Raw genomic sequence first — 17,047 nt, 5'->3', positions numbered from 1 at the left:
ACTTTATTCATTTATTAATTTTCCTTCAGTTTAGTCTCTATCTCAGAGGTTGCCACAGCGGAATGAACCACTAACTATTCCAGCATATGTTTTACACAGTTGATGCCCCTCCAGCTGCAACTGGAGTCCAGTACTGTGAAAAACTCAGTATGGCCACTACACTAAAATACACTACGGCCAATTTTGAATTTATTCGATTCACCTAGCACATGTCTTTGGACTGTGGGGCAAACAGGAGCACCTGAAGGAAACCCACACGAACACGGGGAGAACATGCATACTCCACAGAGAAATGCGAACTGACCCAGCTTGGACTTTATGTGAGGCGACAGTGCTAACCACTGTGCCACTGTTGGCATAAGTGAATATATGGGTAAAAATTATAGGTCAGAAAAATTTGTATGGTACAATTCTTGCTAATAACAAACCATTAACTAAGATTTTTAGTTTAAGAAACTACTGATTTGCTGCTTATTAATAGAATGGGGGTGGTTGGGTTATTGCATTAGAGATGTAGAATAAGATCATACGTTATAAGTACTAATAAACAGCCCATCGCTTAATAACAAACAGGTAATAAGTCAGTAGTTAATATTGTGAATTGGAACTAATGTGTTACCAACGTGTGCTTATCTATCGATGACTCATCAAAAGTAGCTGATTGTCTGTCCTGATAATTATTATTTTTTACTTTATCCAATATAGACCATTTCAATGTGATGTAGGTCACTGGCCCATGAACATTTCCTGCTTTAACAAGAGGCAATTCAATCATATCTTAATGTTAAAACTGCTATCATAATATTATTTATCAATATGTGAACCCTATTGGATTCTCTAAAGCTATAAAAATTAAAAATGTAATACAGGAAATAGGTTAAGACCACTTTTATTGTTTACATCCCTCAAAATGGTTTATACTGCAGTGGTGTTAAAATATGACAATCAATGCATTATTCACAGAATAGTCAATAATAAAGGGCTTAGAACTTCTTAATGGCAAACATTAGCCATAGATGTAATCACCAAAATTATGTGTGGGAACCTTTTAACTGCAGGAGTGGATTATTTGCTGTTATCATTATTCCATTTATTTATGTAAAAGGAGATCCTTTCTGCTTTATTGTTCAGTGTCATTTTAGTATTTTTATATAGTTCAATTTTCATTAATTCGTTCATGCATTTTCCTTTGGCTTATTCCCTTTTCATCAGGGGATGAACCGCCAACTTATCCAGCATATGTTTTACACAGCGGATGCCCTTCCAGCTGCAACCCAGTACTGGGAAACATTCATACACACTCATTTACACACATACACTACATTCAATTTAGTTTTTTCAATTCACCTATAGCGCATGTCTTTGGACTGTAGGGGATTCCAGAGCACCCTGAGGAAACCCACACTAACACATGACATAAATGCCAACTGATATAGCTGGGACTCGAACCAGCGAACTGCTTGCTGTAAGGCGACAGAGCTAACCACTGAGCCACCATGTCGCCCTTGTTTAATTTTTTAAATGTATAAATATTTTTATTGCAGTGGTGTACTATTTATTATTTTAGTTTAATATATATATGTTTATATGTGCATAAACAAACCAACTAATTCTCATTAGATTATAAGTAGACCGTTAGGTTGCGGTTATGGTTGGGGTTAGTGTAAGTTGACATGTACTTACAAAGTTTAATGTCTGTTGAAGGAGCAGTATCAACAAATATTAAGCAGAAAGACTACTAATACTCAAATGGACCATCAAAATAAAGTGTTACCATAGATTTAGTTAATAACTACTGTATGCCTTCTCATAGTGCCACTTAGCCAATAAAGTGATGTTTAAAACATAATTTTTATTCTGTTTCCCTCCATTATTAAGTAATTTGCCTTACTCTTGCCCTTTCATGTTGTGTTCTTTTGTGGCCAAATGTGTTTATAGCTAGAACTGTCAAAGAAATGAGCAGGAATGCTACCAAATAATTTCTTGATGTTTACATGTGCTTCAACCATGTGGATGTTCTATTAAGAATGCATATTTGTGGCTATTTTTTACGATGAGGCGTTTGACTGGTTAAATACACAGCTTATAAATAGCTAAACATTCGTTTTTCACACCTCTGTTGTTCGCTGGAAAAAACTCAGACTCAGTTTTTTTCCATGCCATTTCCCCCTCTCTCATACAGAAACTCTTTAGTTTGGGTTTATGTGCGGTTGCACACCCATTAAAATAAAACACCTGCTAGTGGTTTTGGCTGAGCAAAGGCTGGTTAGCCTCTGCACATTCACTTCCCAGTTTATAACCTAATCAAACCTTATGTTAGCGCTCTGCACAAATGCTTTTGTTTTTGTCTCCGCTGGCAACAATTCAGCCCACAAAACTATCAAGAAAATCCGATATCTGACAAAACGAGCTAGGAAACATTTGACGAAATGGGGGTATGGCGTAATAAATTAGCCACAAGCAGGGAAATCATTACTCACTAAAACAGCATGAGTGTGTTTTCCTCTCAGACAGGTCAGCTGCGTGCATCGTAGGAGGTCAGTTTATTTTTTCGCCACATGGCAGGTTAACTGCACTCGAGCTTCACGCTTAAATCTCCATCCAACTCCTGCTCTCTCCCCATCGAACCCAACCATCTCTCTTAGCCGGACAGTCAGACTCGCTGGGTGCTAGAAGACTGTCAATAGTGGGTGTAACAGACACTAATGAATTGCCCATAACAGGAGCTCTGGGAGGCAGAAATGCATTACTGGCCCAGAAGACTGAATGAAATAGTCCCAACTGTATCTTCACACACACACACACACACACACACCTCATTCCTGGCCTGAATACATTCTCTAATGGGTTCAACATAGTGTGTGTTAGTGCCAGGTGTCCAATAGAGCCGCTCTTTAAAGCACACGGCCAACCCTCTGCGGGATCTTGTAACACAGTGTATTTTCTAACAAAACACACTTCTGTATCTGTGTTTGCTGTGATGCACATGGCCGACCGGATCCTGGCTTTGTTACAGAGCCTGCTTGTTTGCTTTACGGTTTATTTTGTTGTATAGACAGCACTCAGAGAGCAAACAAATCATAAAAGCCTGACTATACAATAGCGGCGGTGGGGTCATCCTTTGAATAAGACAGTTTATGAAATACAGCCACCAGCGCGGATGATAAATACATACATCCGTCCGCAAACTGCACACATTTATCAATAGTTTGAGCGCAAATCTATATGACAAACTGGAAGGCGAGATGAATTATGATGCTTATATATCCCGTTTTTTCGTTTTTGGAAAGGACTGGTGTGAAGGAGAAATGTTTGTGTTTGTGTGTGTGTTTAAGGGAAGAAGCTCTGTAGATGCTCTTAACTGGTATTACATTATTTCCCATTGTTGTTAAGGTTTGGAAAAGAGGAACAAAATCAATTCTCCTTGAAATTCTGGAAGGTCGATGCATGGGAGCGTGGTGGAGAAATGAGGGAGGGGTGGAGATGTGATAGCTTGCAGCACAGAGGGGAAAATCTAACCCACTGACAAGACTATTGAGACTCTTAATACCCTTTCTGGATGGATCCATGCATGGAAACTGAAACGCTTTTTTTTTTTTTTTTTGTTTTGCAAGTCACTCAGGATGAATGTGTCTTGCTAAATGCCTTAAGGACAGTTCACCCGAAAATGACACTCTTGTCAGTGCATATTTACTCTCATTTCATCTAATACACGTGTGATGTGATTTTCTTACTTTGCCCTGTGGAGCATAAAAGAGGTAGAATGTTCTTCTTTACTATGCAAATGTTTGGCATTTTATCAGAAATAAAATGTGACAGTTTGATTACTAAGTTGCTTTCATTTGATTAAAAAATAGATAATATTTTGTAAGTGATTGTTATAAAATGTTTTTAAAGTGCTCTTGATTTAACCATTTAAGACATAACAAGAGCAGAAGGAACACTTGATTCGACAACAAAATATATCCTTCATCCTTTATTTGTACTTTTATGGCAAATTAGAGAAGTTAATATTACTTAAAAACTAAAATAGCTTCTATGGAGAAAGGGCATAAGAGTCAGTTTTATTTTTTTCATATTGTTATGTCATATAAAATTATATTAATATAAATGTAAAATAATATAATTATAAAATTATATTTTTATAGTTTTGCACATTTTATTTGAATTTATTTTTATTTTGTTATGAGCTGCCATTTTAGGTTACCTCTTGTAATGATGCACTCTCTGTCATTCACCCGAACTACAAATCTCATCTTGCTCTGCAGTCACACAAGACTTCAGTTTAGCAATGTTCCAACAAATTTGTCTGCATTTAGGTCCTACCCCTGTTGTTAAACTCCAGTTTGTTACACATTTAAGGCATTATTTTAGCGTTATTGTTTTAAAATAGTTTGAAAGGCAAAATTATTTATCATAAATGTATGTACCGTGGCCCTTGATGAAAATAATATTTGTATTGTTTTGCATGTTTTAATATTGAATTTAAAAAGTTTATTTTTATTTTGTTATCAACTCTCGTTTTAGGTCACATTTTGTTATGACTTCCAGCAGTACTGACTATGCAGACTGTTGGAGAACACTCTCTGTCATTCACACGAACTACAACTCCCATCCTGCCCTGCATTCACACACTGATTTCAGTTCACTTCCTAATTACACGTACTGTCCAGTTCAGCTGCAGTTCATCCCTACTGATTACATGCCGTAAAGTTGCATTAGCATGTTTAAAAATGGTTATAGTTTAAAGTTCACATTAACTTTAAATACAGTACATTGAAACTTGAAATCTATATTGAAATGTCTTTTCCTCTCCCATGGACACATGCTGTGGGGAGGTTCAATCAAAAGTTAGATTAAGTAAAAGCAGCGTGACAATTTCTGGGAACAAATTGTTGTGGTGTGATTGCTTTGTTCTGCAGATTAGCTTGACCCTCTGTCACCTGGAATTATGTGCCCGAATGTCACACTACGCTCACTCAAGCTCCAAATTACTGATGTTTTTTTTTATAAATCCATCATTAAAAAGAGGCAGAAGACTTTTAATGGGCTTTGGACGCAGTTATAGCTATGCAGGCTAAGCTCAGACCTGCCTGAATGTTTTAGTGTGTGTGTGTTTGAAGCAGATAAAGGCAGAACATGCATCTGAGTGTGGATCCTGCAGCAATGTTTGGATGAGGGCCATAGAGTCATTGGCTAGCAGGTAGCTTCACTGGTGAAAAGAAAAGTGATGCACCAGTCAAGAGTTTGTGGTATGCACACCTGCAGCTTCCCCTCCTCCTTCATTTTGCGATCTGGCGAAGGGCAGAGGATATGGAGGGACTGCGCTCAGACCTGCCCCTGCCCAGGAGGTAAACGCTCTCCTGTGTGTGTGTGCGTGCATGCCTCTGTGGTGATTTGTCTTGGTGTACCAGGCCCACATGGCTAGCCGGGTCCAGCAGTGAACAAGTAAACCTTTCCAACATGGTTACATTTTTGGTTGTGCAAACATGTCTGAGCACATTTCAGCTTCCTTGCGGAGGTGAATTTTGAACACTTCTCCCACCAGTTTGATAATGATAAAAGCATTTAGCTTGTGTAGAACTGCCCTTATTAGTAAAAGGAATTTTGATTTATAAATTTTAAAAAAAAAATTCTTATAGGTAGGTCCACAAATAGTCAAAATAATATACACATAAAAGAAATCATTGTCTATTGTTGGTTGTTTTTTATTCAACCCAGGCTCATTCTGAAAATGTTGTTATATTTACATTTGGAGAGTGCTAAATATGTCCCAGGGGATATATATATATATATATATATATATATATATATATATATATTTTTTTTTTTTTTTGCAAATCCACCAGAAGCCGCTGTGTATGGTTTTTGAGATCTCAAATTTCTCTCATGAGTGCCATTTGCGCCAGCTCTTCTCGCTTAAATCCACCAGAGGCTGCTGTCGACTGACTGATTGACTGATCAACTGACCGATTCCCCCACCCTTTTCTCTAAACACAACCAACAGTGTATTCAAAAGCAATCCAGAAAAAAAGCCAATTCGGCAGCCTAATTTTTGCCACGTTTTTTTATTTTTATTTTATCACATTCCCACTCTGTTATTTACTTCTTTAGTTTATTTTTTGCCTTTTGTTTTTATCTTCCCTGGTTTCTGGAACCGCTCTTTACTGAACTCCAACCCTGTTGTCACGGTTAACTCCTCTCTGCAGCTAAAGTTTGCAGACATACACTGAGAGCACTGGGCAAACAGGTAACATCAGTATAGCCTTCTATACAGAGTTAAGCATTCAGCTGCTAATGTGAAAAGGAACAGCATCATAAGGCATACCATTCATTTTAAAGACAAAATGCAGCCATATGTACTTCTGGCTGCATAATTCGCGATTTTCAGAAATGTATATAGAGCTACATTTTCAGAATAAGCAGATTTTATTTATTAAACAGAAAATGAAAAGGTTATGTGATTATTTTGTTTTATTTTTCACTAAACAGATTTGTTTAAGTGGGTAATCAATTAATTTAGCAAGCTTTTTATTATGATGGTACATGTGTATTGTGTGTTAGAAGTGAATCAATGAGACATTTGCACAACTGATTCATTAAAAACATTATTCAAAATGTGAATTCTTTACTTACTATACATGATCTTTCCACTAAACTGTTCAATAAATTGTTGTTTTCTTTAAATATTTTGATTCGTTTGAGAATAATTTACTGTGTATAATAATAATAATTTATCTTCATTTGGACCATCCATCATTTTTATCCTTATTTTGTTTTCCAATTCATCCTATTGACCTTATTCATCACGTATGAGTGGGTGCAACCATTTGAATCTTATTAACTCGAGACTTCCGGTGTCATTCACTTTCATTTATTTTTAGATGTTAAAAACAGCTTGTTATGCTGCTTGATGTTGGAAACTGGTATTTTCTTATTATATTCTGCTTTGACTGTATAATCATGAACACACTTGTTAGTAGAGCTAGAAGTTTGACCGTTTATGATCAGAACTCAACGCAGCTCCCGAGCTACATGAAGTCCGGTCTGTTACTTGTCGTGTGCAGTGGAAATGTGGCTCAAGGCCTCATTCATACCACGAGCAACTCGCAGCAGAAAAGTAACAAGCAGCCGTTCATTTCAATGGAGAGCTAGCGACTTTCGGTGACCTCCGTCTATGCGAGCGACAGTGATTGTTGGCGAACAGGTGGGCGTGTCGAGTGACACAACAAAGTTGAGAATTCTTCAACTTTACGCAAATAAAGAGCGACTTTCATGAGCGACAGCCAATCGGAGCACCAGTAGAGCTCAAGTGATCCTCTCTCAGCTCGCTCAGAGGCCAGTTGTTTTCATACTGTATAGACCTACACAGACCTGTGTTTGGAGCAGGTCGCCACCCAGAGCGACAGGCAGCTAGTGCTAGTGTGGATGAGGCATTTAAAAGCTGTGCAGCTATGAGAAACAATAACCTCAAAACCTTTATCAATAATGTGGTTTGAGTCCTTTATTTGATCAAAATATCAACCCTTTTGCTATTGCTCGCATGCCAGTAAATATACCTCCCGGTGCCAGTGTTGGCTTACATTATAGTTTGCCAACCCCTGCACTATTAAATGCAAGTTAAAGTGTCTATAGTCTTCCGCTCGAGCCACAGAGGCAGTTTATAGTATTGTGTTGAAAAGCTTTCAGGACCAGAGCTTTTGGGTACTTTCCAAAGTCCTCTATCAATGGTCCAAATAACAGCAGCACTGCTCTCTCCTCCACCGTCTTACTGAGATGTGGCCTGTGGCTTAAACGTGTTGTGATGAGAAACTGCAAAGCGGCTTGAGGAAAAAGACGTGGGCCATTTCCATAAAATTAGCTTAGCAAATGGATGGAAGCAGCAGCCCCTGCAGAGAGAAGACAACAGCACGAGCCGTTAGAGAATACACAATCCTCGCTCTGCAATACGCCCATAGCGCTGATCGCATATACGTGGCCTTTCATGGAATTAAGCAGGAAATATCTTTACACTAGAACCGGATTGGATTAAACAGTGAAGCTGTGCTAAATAAGGTCCCAGCTGCCACTTTTCTGTATTTTCGTTGTCTGTCTTTACATAAGTGTTGCTATATCCAGCGATGGGAGTGATTCGGCTTTGTGGCACCCCGATAATCATAGCGCATACACGGCTACATATCTTCATTAGCGGATTAGCTGTGGGAAATGAATCCTGCTTTGTTCCTCCTCCAACCCGAGCCTCATTCCATGTTTTTTTTCCTTCTGTCATTTCTACTTAGGCTTCTCTCTTGTTTTGGACACACACACACAGACACACACGTCAGCCTGCTAGGATGCTAGCTTCTGTTAAGCTCTTCTTTTGTTCCCTGAAGGTGCATCAGCCGCCCAGTGGGTGTACTGACTCGAGACAGAACAAATTAAGGTCACAGCAGGCAGTGGACAGCAGAGAGAACCTGTGCTAGACCAACCTTCCCTGTCCACCTTCTGCACATCATACGACACAGTTGAGGCCCGTCGCCAACTTACTCTAGGGAGTCATAATCATTTAATCAAGACCCCTTCACGCCCCTTCATCCTCACACTCTCCCCGGAGGCCCAGATCGCCTATTGTTCGTATACAGAGAAATGATGAAAGGTGATGAGCATCTTTGAACTTGAGGAGGAAGAGAAAATAGGGATGTGAAGTATATGTGAGATGTGCTGTCGCAGCTCTGAGGGATGTTTTTTGATACGGATTGGAGAGAAGGAAAAAGAGTGAGAGAGAGTGAGCGTATTACTCGTGAATGGGCTTGGCATGAGTCATACTGCTCTCTGGTGCTTGATGGTGGAGTTCTCCCACAATGCATCTATTTTGGGCTTACTTTTCTGTCACTCTCTATGTACTTAGAAGCGTAACTTCAGAACACTTACATAAGGACCTCGGTGCAGTGCAAAACAAAACACAGTAAAGGCAATTCAGTCTCACAAAAATCAGAGCGGATGACCACTGAATTTAGACAGCATTGTAGAACATGTAGGAAGTAGTGCTGGGGGTCTGCGAGTTCATTATTTTCTTTCATTTGAAAATTTGTTTAAAAAATACTTGATTAAACATCTTATAATGAGCTTTTTTTTCTATTTATACACTACCTGACAAAAGTCTTGTCGTTGATTCCAGTTGTAAGAGCAATAAATAATAATCTGACTTTTAGTTGATTATTTGGAAAAATGGCAGAAGGTCAATTTTTCCGATGAATCATCTGCAACTTCAACTTCAACAGCCTGAGGTTTGAAGACATTTGTGCTGCCCATTACATTACAAACCACAAGAAAGAACAAATTCTTCAGCAGGATAGCACTCATTCTCATACTTCAGCCTCCACATTAAAGTTCCTGAAAGCAAAGAAGGTCAAGGTGCTACAAGATTGGCCAGCCCAGTTACCAGACATGAACATTAGTGAGCATGTCTGTGGAAGGAAGGAGGAGGCATTGCAGATGAATCAAGAGAATCTTGATGAACTCTGGGAGTCCTGCAAGAACACTTTCTTTGTACTGTAATTCCAGATGACTTTATTATAAGGTTATTTGAGTCATTGCAGAGATGTGTGGATGCAGTCCTCCAAGCTCATGGAAGTCATACACAATATAATTTTTTTTCCACTGCACCATGACTTTATATTGTATACTGTACATTATTTGTGATAAGTGATAAGACTTTTGTCAAAGTCAGACCTTACTGTCCTAATTAAATAATTAAAAATCAAGGCATGATCATATTTTATTTTGGTAAAATAAGTGTAATCCAAAGGCATTTGCCTTTCATATAAGCCACTTTTGATACCAACTGATCAACTAGAAGTCAACTTATTATTTGTTGTTCCTAAAACGTAAAAAAGTGAAAAGGTACTAGAACGGGACTAGCAAACTCAGACTTCAAGTATACAGACAGACTGAGAAATATGCTAAATTATTGTTGCAAAAATCAGATCAAAGACCAAAGATCATAAGAAGCACAATGATAAGTTGTTATAATGAATATACACAAATGTATGATTGAAAATATAAAGTATTTTAGGCTCTTTCTGCTAACGCAACTGCTGTTATCTTGAAATGCAAGTATCTTGACCAAAATAAAGATATCATCTAGATGTTTGCTTTTAATCTAGGAAGTCTTTAATGACAACTGTGAAATCACCTCTTGTCTCATTCACCATGTTTTTACACTAAATTAGTTATGAGAGAGTTAGTGTGTTTATAAATTTGTATATGGCAATGCTGATGTGTTTGGTCTTGGTGGAATAGATTTGCTACACTGCTGCTGCTTTGATTATTGGTCCAGAGCAAGAACCAAGACTTGCTACAGCCAATATATTCACAGACATGCAGTCTGAGAAAACAACACACTGCTGCTGCAAACATAACATACATGTAACCTCCCACCCCCAGTTTAGGGCAACTAAAATATACATCCCAAAAAAAAACAAAAAAAAAAAACAAAGAGACCAATCACAAAGTTTCTTTTACATTTTTTTGTACCATGAGCCATTAAACCACGTTCTTATTTCTATGTGTGTCTGGGATACTTTACCAACTGGCCTAACATTAATGTACTTGAGCATAGGTCTCAAACTCAATTCATGGAGGGCTGCAGCTCTGCCCAGTTTTGCTCCAACCATATACAAACACAGCTGGTCAAATTAATCAGTTCAACAACTAACCAAATCCAACTAACCAGTTCTCCCGCAATGCATCTATTTCGGGCTTACTTTTCTGTCACTCTCTATGTACTTAGAAGCGTAACTTCAGAACACTTACATAAGGACCTCGGTGCTGTGCAAAACAAAACTCAGTAAAGGCAATTCAGTCTCACAAAAAAATAAAATGTTTGTATGAATCAAATAAGCAGCCAAATATAACCTATTTGAAGCAAAAAGTTAAACTTAATCTGTTACTTCTGAGCACACAGACATGATTTCTGCAAAAACATGCTGCAGACTGTTAATGCAAAGACACTGAGGTATTTAAACGTAGAGGAGCAAGCTCATTGGCTGCTGAGGCAACAACCATTCACCAGTAGTTGGAAGCAGACTCAATGGAACTTATCAATAGAGTTTCATGACAGAAGTTTGCATTTGTACCTTCTAAATGTTAGACTATATTATCAATACCTCATTCAGAGTCACTTTTACATCCCAAGTCTTTTATTTAGCAGTAGCTGGAACTGAAAACATGTCAGACATTGCAATGGGGTGCAAGCCTTCTTGAAAGTTCGATTATGAAGAGTATAACATTTTTTGAACTAAATTTTCCTATTTTTTAAAACTCTTTTGTGGGCTCTCTTATACGTCATCGACACTCATGTGCTATATACTCTTGGGTGAATCCCAATGGCTGGCGAAGCATTTACACCTAGGTGGAGGTGGATGGCGATCGGCAGGCCTCTCCTCAAGGACGGTGTCCAATTCTGCTTGTGTGTGCGGTGGTGTAATCCATATCTGCAGGGAGGATGACCTTCACAGCGAGGAGCCTCCGAGGCTAATGCGACAGCCAGAGACACAGAGGAAGGAAACAGAAAGCGGCGACATATTTAGACATTTGCCTAGCTGGCGATCATTCAAGGGCAAAGTCGCCACAATTTCATGTGTTGTATTTTAGAAAAAAAAAAACCTCTTGTTCGTTAACCTTTTGAGGATATATTTCACTGGAGAACCATGGTCTCCAGACTGCCAGATTCAGGATTTTCTGTCATGTGTTGAAGGTGGGAGGTTAGGCCAGTGTGATCTTGGTTAAGAGAGTAGTTGCTTATCAAATATTAATTGATCTTTGATGGAAGAGATCAAGAGGAAGCACTGTGTGACGCTGATTCAGCACTTGGCAGGTGCACTGAACTCATCGTTCTTTTTTTGATCTAATAAAACACAGCACAGATGCCGGTCCCTCATATCCTAAGCAGATTTGTGAAACAAGTGGATTTTAGAGAGTCAATTTTTCTAAAAGTTTCTGACTTCCTGCAGATAATTGGCATGAAATGCTCCTAAATGCTCTCAAACTGCTTTCATTAAATGTGTGCAAAACTAAATGGAAATTGAATAAAATATATTCTTGAATAAGTTAAATGACAAATTTACTATTTAATAACATATGTTTAGTTTCAGTAATTTAACCTAAATTTCTTGAAAATAAGGATTATTCACTTTTTATTGTTGTTAGCCTGATGAAAATATGAATATCCTAAATATTGTAAATAATACCCTAAATAATACAGTGCTTCCCACACATAGACTTAGGCAGGCCATCCATGTTTATTAACAATCGCCCAAGTGTATTTCGTGATGACATATGAATTATACTATTATCATCCTTTTACACTTTTTTTGCATTCGTCCAATAAAGCCAAACATTCGCGATCAATTAACCAGTGGAAAATCTCGCTCTGCACGTTCCCTACTGCTGCTTCTGTGTGCGCGAGAACCATCAGCACTCACTCAGACAATCTCACGTGCTGCGCCTTTTGTGCAAAAATGCATCCAACCGTAGTTTCTGAATCTCCTAAAATGTCGGGAATTCGGGTTTTACTTAAAGTTGCTGTTTTTTGTGTGCGTTTTTGCATCACCTTTTTCCCAGCAGAGCTGCAAGGAAAACATTAAATGATTAACAATTTAATAATTGACTCAGATTTACTGCCTGCAAAATATGTGTGCACCATTAAAATTGGCTAATCAGCTAATTTTGCCTCATTGAAATAATCTACTTTTTATTCTAGTAATAACTATCATTTTTATTAATATTGTCTCTTTTTATTTCTTTTTTGTTATTTGTTTCTCATTTGCTGTAGATTTTATTAATTTAATGATGGTAATATATTACACACTTTATCCATATCTAAAATGCTTTTGCAATACTATACTCTCAGAAATAAAGGTACTACAGCTGTCACTAGGGTGGTACTTTTTTAAAGGGTCTATATTGGTACCTCAAAAAGTATATATTAGTACCTATAACATTTAAAGGTACAGTTTTGTGCTGTTTAGGTACTAATATGTATCCTTGGGGTATTACTATGAACCTTTTAGGTACAAAAGTGTATCGTTTCAAAAGATACAACCCCAGTGTCAGAGTGAGAGTGTAAATGTCATGCCAATAAAGCAATATTAAACAATATATCACATTATTTTATTAAAGCAATATATCACATTATTAAAGCAATATATGCAAGTATATTTCAAACCTGTGGAAAGCACTGTAATAATTATTTAAATATCCTATATTGTATTTGTATTGATCGATTTCATCATTATGAGAAAGTGAGACAGGGATTTTGAAAAAGGATGTCAAAAAAACTTTGCTTTAATCCTAAAATGGTATAAATTGAAATAAACAGTTACAGTAGACTAATATGCATGTTAAATTGGAATAAATTGGAATGATTATTATGTTTTTTTATACACAAATACAAAGAAATGTAACACTGTAATTTATATAATAACATATGGATTTAATCATACACATATAACTTTTGTAGGAATAGTAATAAATATTCTGAATATGCATGTAATGGGATTATTCTGTATATATTGTTATTCTGTATATAATATTGTTTCATTATTTTATCACATATGAATGCACACACTTTTGCAATGAATCTTACAGCTGCACAACATAAATCTTAAGTTCAACAGTATTTGCTTTTCCTATTATCATGTCTTTGTTTGGAAGCAGGAGCATCACTAATGCTGCCTTTTGGAGAAACATCAGTGTGTGATGCTTCTGTTCTCCACCTGCAGATCACAAAACCACTGACCTCTAAAAGTGCTTCTTTTCAAACGCTATTGACCGGCCATCTATTCTCTCCATCCAATTTCTCTTTTTAATTTCTTTTACCATCTATCTTTTTTCCGTCGCCCCCTCTATTTTTTGTCAGAAACAATCAGTGGATTTTCCAGCTGACTGCCCTGCTCTGCCGCAGTCACAGACACGGAGGGGGAAAAAAAACACACACGTGAAGGGGGACAAATGGAAAAGCTGAAGACCCCCATGATGTGAGAAATGTGTTTGAAAGATGCGTCATATCAGCGTCATACAGCGAGAGCTAAAAGCTTCGCGGAGCTGCATTCCTGTACATGCAGTCCTTCTCCAGTCTGTCTCTTTCAGCTATTTCTCTCCCCCTGAGAAAAAGAAAATACGCATCCCGAATTCTGACACCGTGCAGCACAGTCCAGCCGGGGAGACCTTCTCCGAGGTGCATTAAATTATATGTGCGTGTCCTTTGCTGCCGAGAGATGGGATGCAGCCTTAAATAGCAGCAGAGAGAGACAGACTGAGGAGGAGACTGATAAAGAGAAAGCAAAATCAACATGCGGGAGGATTGAGATAAAAGAGAGGAGAGCGGAAAAACAGAACAGAGACAGATTTATGAGTCTGTGACAAATAAGGATGTCTGAAGTGTCTAGCAGAGGAAACGTTTTTAAAATGTAAAACTTAATATTTTTAATATGTGACCATGGACCACAAAACCAGTCATAACTGTACGTTTGTAGAGATTAATACATCACATGAATGCTGAATAAATAAGGTTTCCATTGATGCATTCTTTGTTTGGATAAAACAATATTTGGCAGAGATTAAAGTATATGAAATTCTGGATTATGCATATATTCCTAATTAAAAATTAGGTTTTGATACATTTACAATAGAAGAAAATATATTCACGCAACTTGATCTTTGTAATGATTTTTGGCCTAAAAGAAAAATAAACCAATAATACATGTGAAACAAGACTTTGTGGTCCAGGGTTACAAATTAATATTAGACTTTTTGCAAATTTAAGTTTTTTTGGGGTTTTTTTTATCAGATAAACCAATTACTTATTGATCATATTATATAAAATGTTTTTTTTTTTTGCTTAATTTTTCATTTTATTATTTTTTTGTCTTTATCTATTTACTTACAGTACACTCACTGGCCACTTTATTAGGTCCACCTGTTCAACTGCTCATAACGCAAATTTCTAATCAGCCAATCACATGGCAGCAACTCAATGCATTTAGGCATGAAGACATGGTCAAGACGATCTGCTGCAGTTCAAACTGAGCATCAGAGTAGAAATGAATGGTGATTCAAGTGACTTTGAACATGGCATGGTTGTTGATGGAGTATATGGAGATAATGCTGATCTTCTGGGATTTTCACGCACAACCATCTCTATGGTTTACAGAGATTGGTCCGAAAAAGAGAAAATATCCAGTGAGCGGATGTTCTGTGAGCACAGATGCCTTGTTGATGCCAGAGGTGAGAGCATTCTGGTTAGACTGGTTAGAGCTGATATAAAGGCAACAGCAGGGGTATGCAGGAGAGCATCTCTGAAAGCACAACACGTCCAACCTTGAGGCAGATGGGCTAAAGCAGCAGAAGACCACACCGGGTGCCACTTCTGTCAGCTAAGAACAGGAATCTGAAGCTACATCACAGGTTCTCCAAAATTCGACAATAGAAGATTGGAAAAATGTTGCCAGGGGGGTATTCCAGAAAGCTGGGTTAACTTACCATCTGCTAAAACCTAAACTCTCGGTTGATTTACCCAAAACCTGCTTACCGCGATTATGTTGGTTCCAAAACAGGTGACAAGAGTTAGTTAAATCAACCTCCTGAATATAACCGCGGGTTAATGCGCGTGCACGGCACACACCTTAAGGCATTTTCAGTAGATCGCCGAATTCACGAGTCACCATAGAAAGTCACGGTAAGAAAAAAAGGTCAACGCACTTTACAGAGGCGAAGCTGGAGGTTTTAAACACAGAGATTACACATCTGCTTCAACGAAGGAAAGAAATATAGAATAAGAAATAGATAAGAAAATAAAAAATAAATAATAAGAAAATTTATTAGTTCATTAAATTACACATGCTACCCTCCATTTTATTGTAATGATAAATTAAACTACTCTTTAACATCCTTTTTGAGTATGTTGTGTAACCATTCATGCATTTAATTTTCCTTCCATTAATTTCTTAAGGCCACAAAATGTGTATTGACTAATAAGGCTTATAGAATTGTAATCTTTCTGGAGCTAGAACTCTGTCCAAAGTCATTAAACACAGAAACATTATCATAAAAGGTAATATTTAATTACTGGAGCTCTTTATTTAACACTCTAGAATATTCTTTCTGACATGCAGCTAATAGAAAGAGGCCTGTCTAACTGCTGTGTCCTATAATAAAGGCTCATCAGTGGTTGAGTTTTTGACTTAAACCACACACTCTGTCACTGTTGTAAGTGATTGTTGTCAGATAGCTTTAGGTTCTTTTTATTTTGCATGCAGACGAAGTTCCTTCTGCCTCAACTAACAAGCAGTGTCAGAATTTTCTGCACTTTTCCATATTTGAATATTACTCTTGGATCACAAAATCTTTTATCTACATATTTAAATTCTAAAGTAGCTGTATAAGGTCCATCTTCAAAGATAAATAAAGTCACATGAGCATCAACTTAAGGTGAGAAATGTATATGAAAAATATGTTACATGTTGAAAGGTGCATGTATAAAGCAGTGTACAAAATCATTCATTTTATTTCAGGAAATGAAGAAATGAACAGATCAAAATATTTGATTAAACAGTTTTTTGACTAATTATATTTTTTAGCACTCTTCCATCTGTTTTGTCTGCTTGGGTCACTGAGATTTCCTCTGGGTCAGGCTGCAGGTACGTGTCATCGTATAAGGCAGAAAAGGGTATCTTTTGTCCTCCAGCAAGTAACAATGTAGTGCCCAGTAATGATTCTATTTTATAATACAAATATAATAAAAATAAACATTGTGTTAAGCAACATTTGCTTTATAGTTTTTTTTTTACTATATTTGTGTTATACACTTGAATCATTACTTCCTGAAAATCAGCCATTTAGCCTCAACATAGTGATGAGGTGGGGTGTGTGATGAGCTGGTAAGTGGAAGCAGTAATGAGTTTAATAGTTGAAACACCAAAAGATTAAGGATAGAAAATTAAGTTGTACCTGCACACTTATACTTTGGACAAATTTATATTATCAGTGTCCTTTAGTGACTGAAGGA

At 37.3% G+C, this 17,047-nt stretch overlaps 1 protein-coding gene and 1 long non-coding RNA gene across 4 annotated transcripts in view; one reads left to right on the top strand and one right to left on the bottom strand.

Moving 5' to 3' along the window:
• Nucleotides 1-17,047, top strand: part of znf385a (zinc finger protein 385A) — a 142,111-nt gene that overhangs the window by 32,277 nt on the left and 92,787 nt on the right. The gene's annotated exons all lie outside the window — the stretch shown is intronic.
• Nucleotides 7,495-17,047, bottom strand: part of LOC141380504 (uncharacterized) — a 148,889-nt gene continuing 139,336 nt past the window's right edge. Inside the window, exon 5 of one of the 2 annotated variants that reach the window (XR_015523704.1) lies at nucleotides 7,495-7,889. This is a non-coding gene — a long non-coding RNA (uncharacterized LOC141380504). Of the gene's footprint in view, nucleotides 7,890-11,162; nucleotides 11,515-17,047 lie in introns of those variants that run through there. The other variant, XR_015523703.1, reaches the window with a different exon arrangement.

Source organism: Danio rerio, chromosome 23 (assembly GCF_052040795.2).
Source record: "Danio rerio strain M-AB ecotype USA chromosome 23, GRCz13ab, whole genome shotgun sequence".
Taxonomy (NCBI): Eukaryota; Metazoa; Chordata; class Actinopteri; order Cypriniformes; family Danionidae; genus Danio; species Danio rerio.
This window is presented reverse-complemented; position numbering and strand designations above follow the sequence as displayed.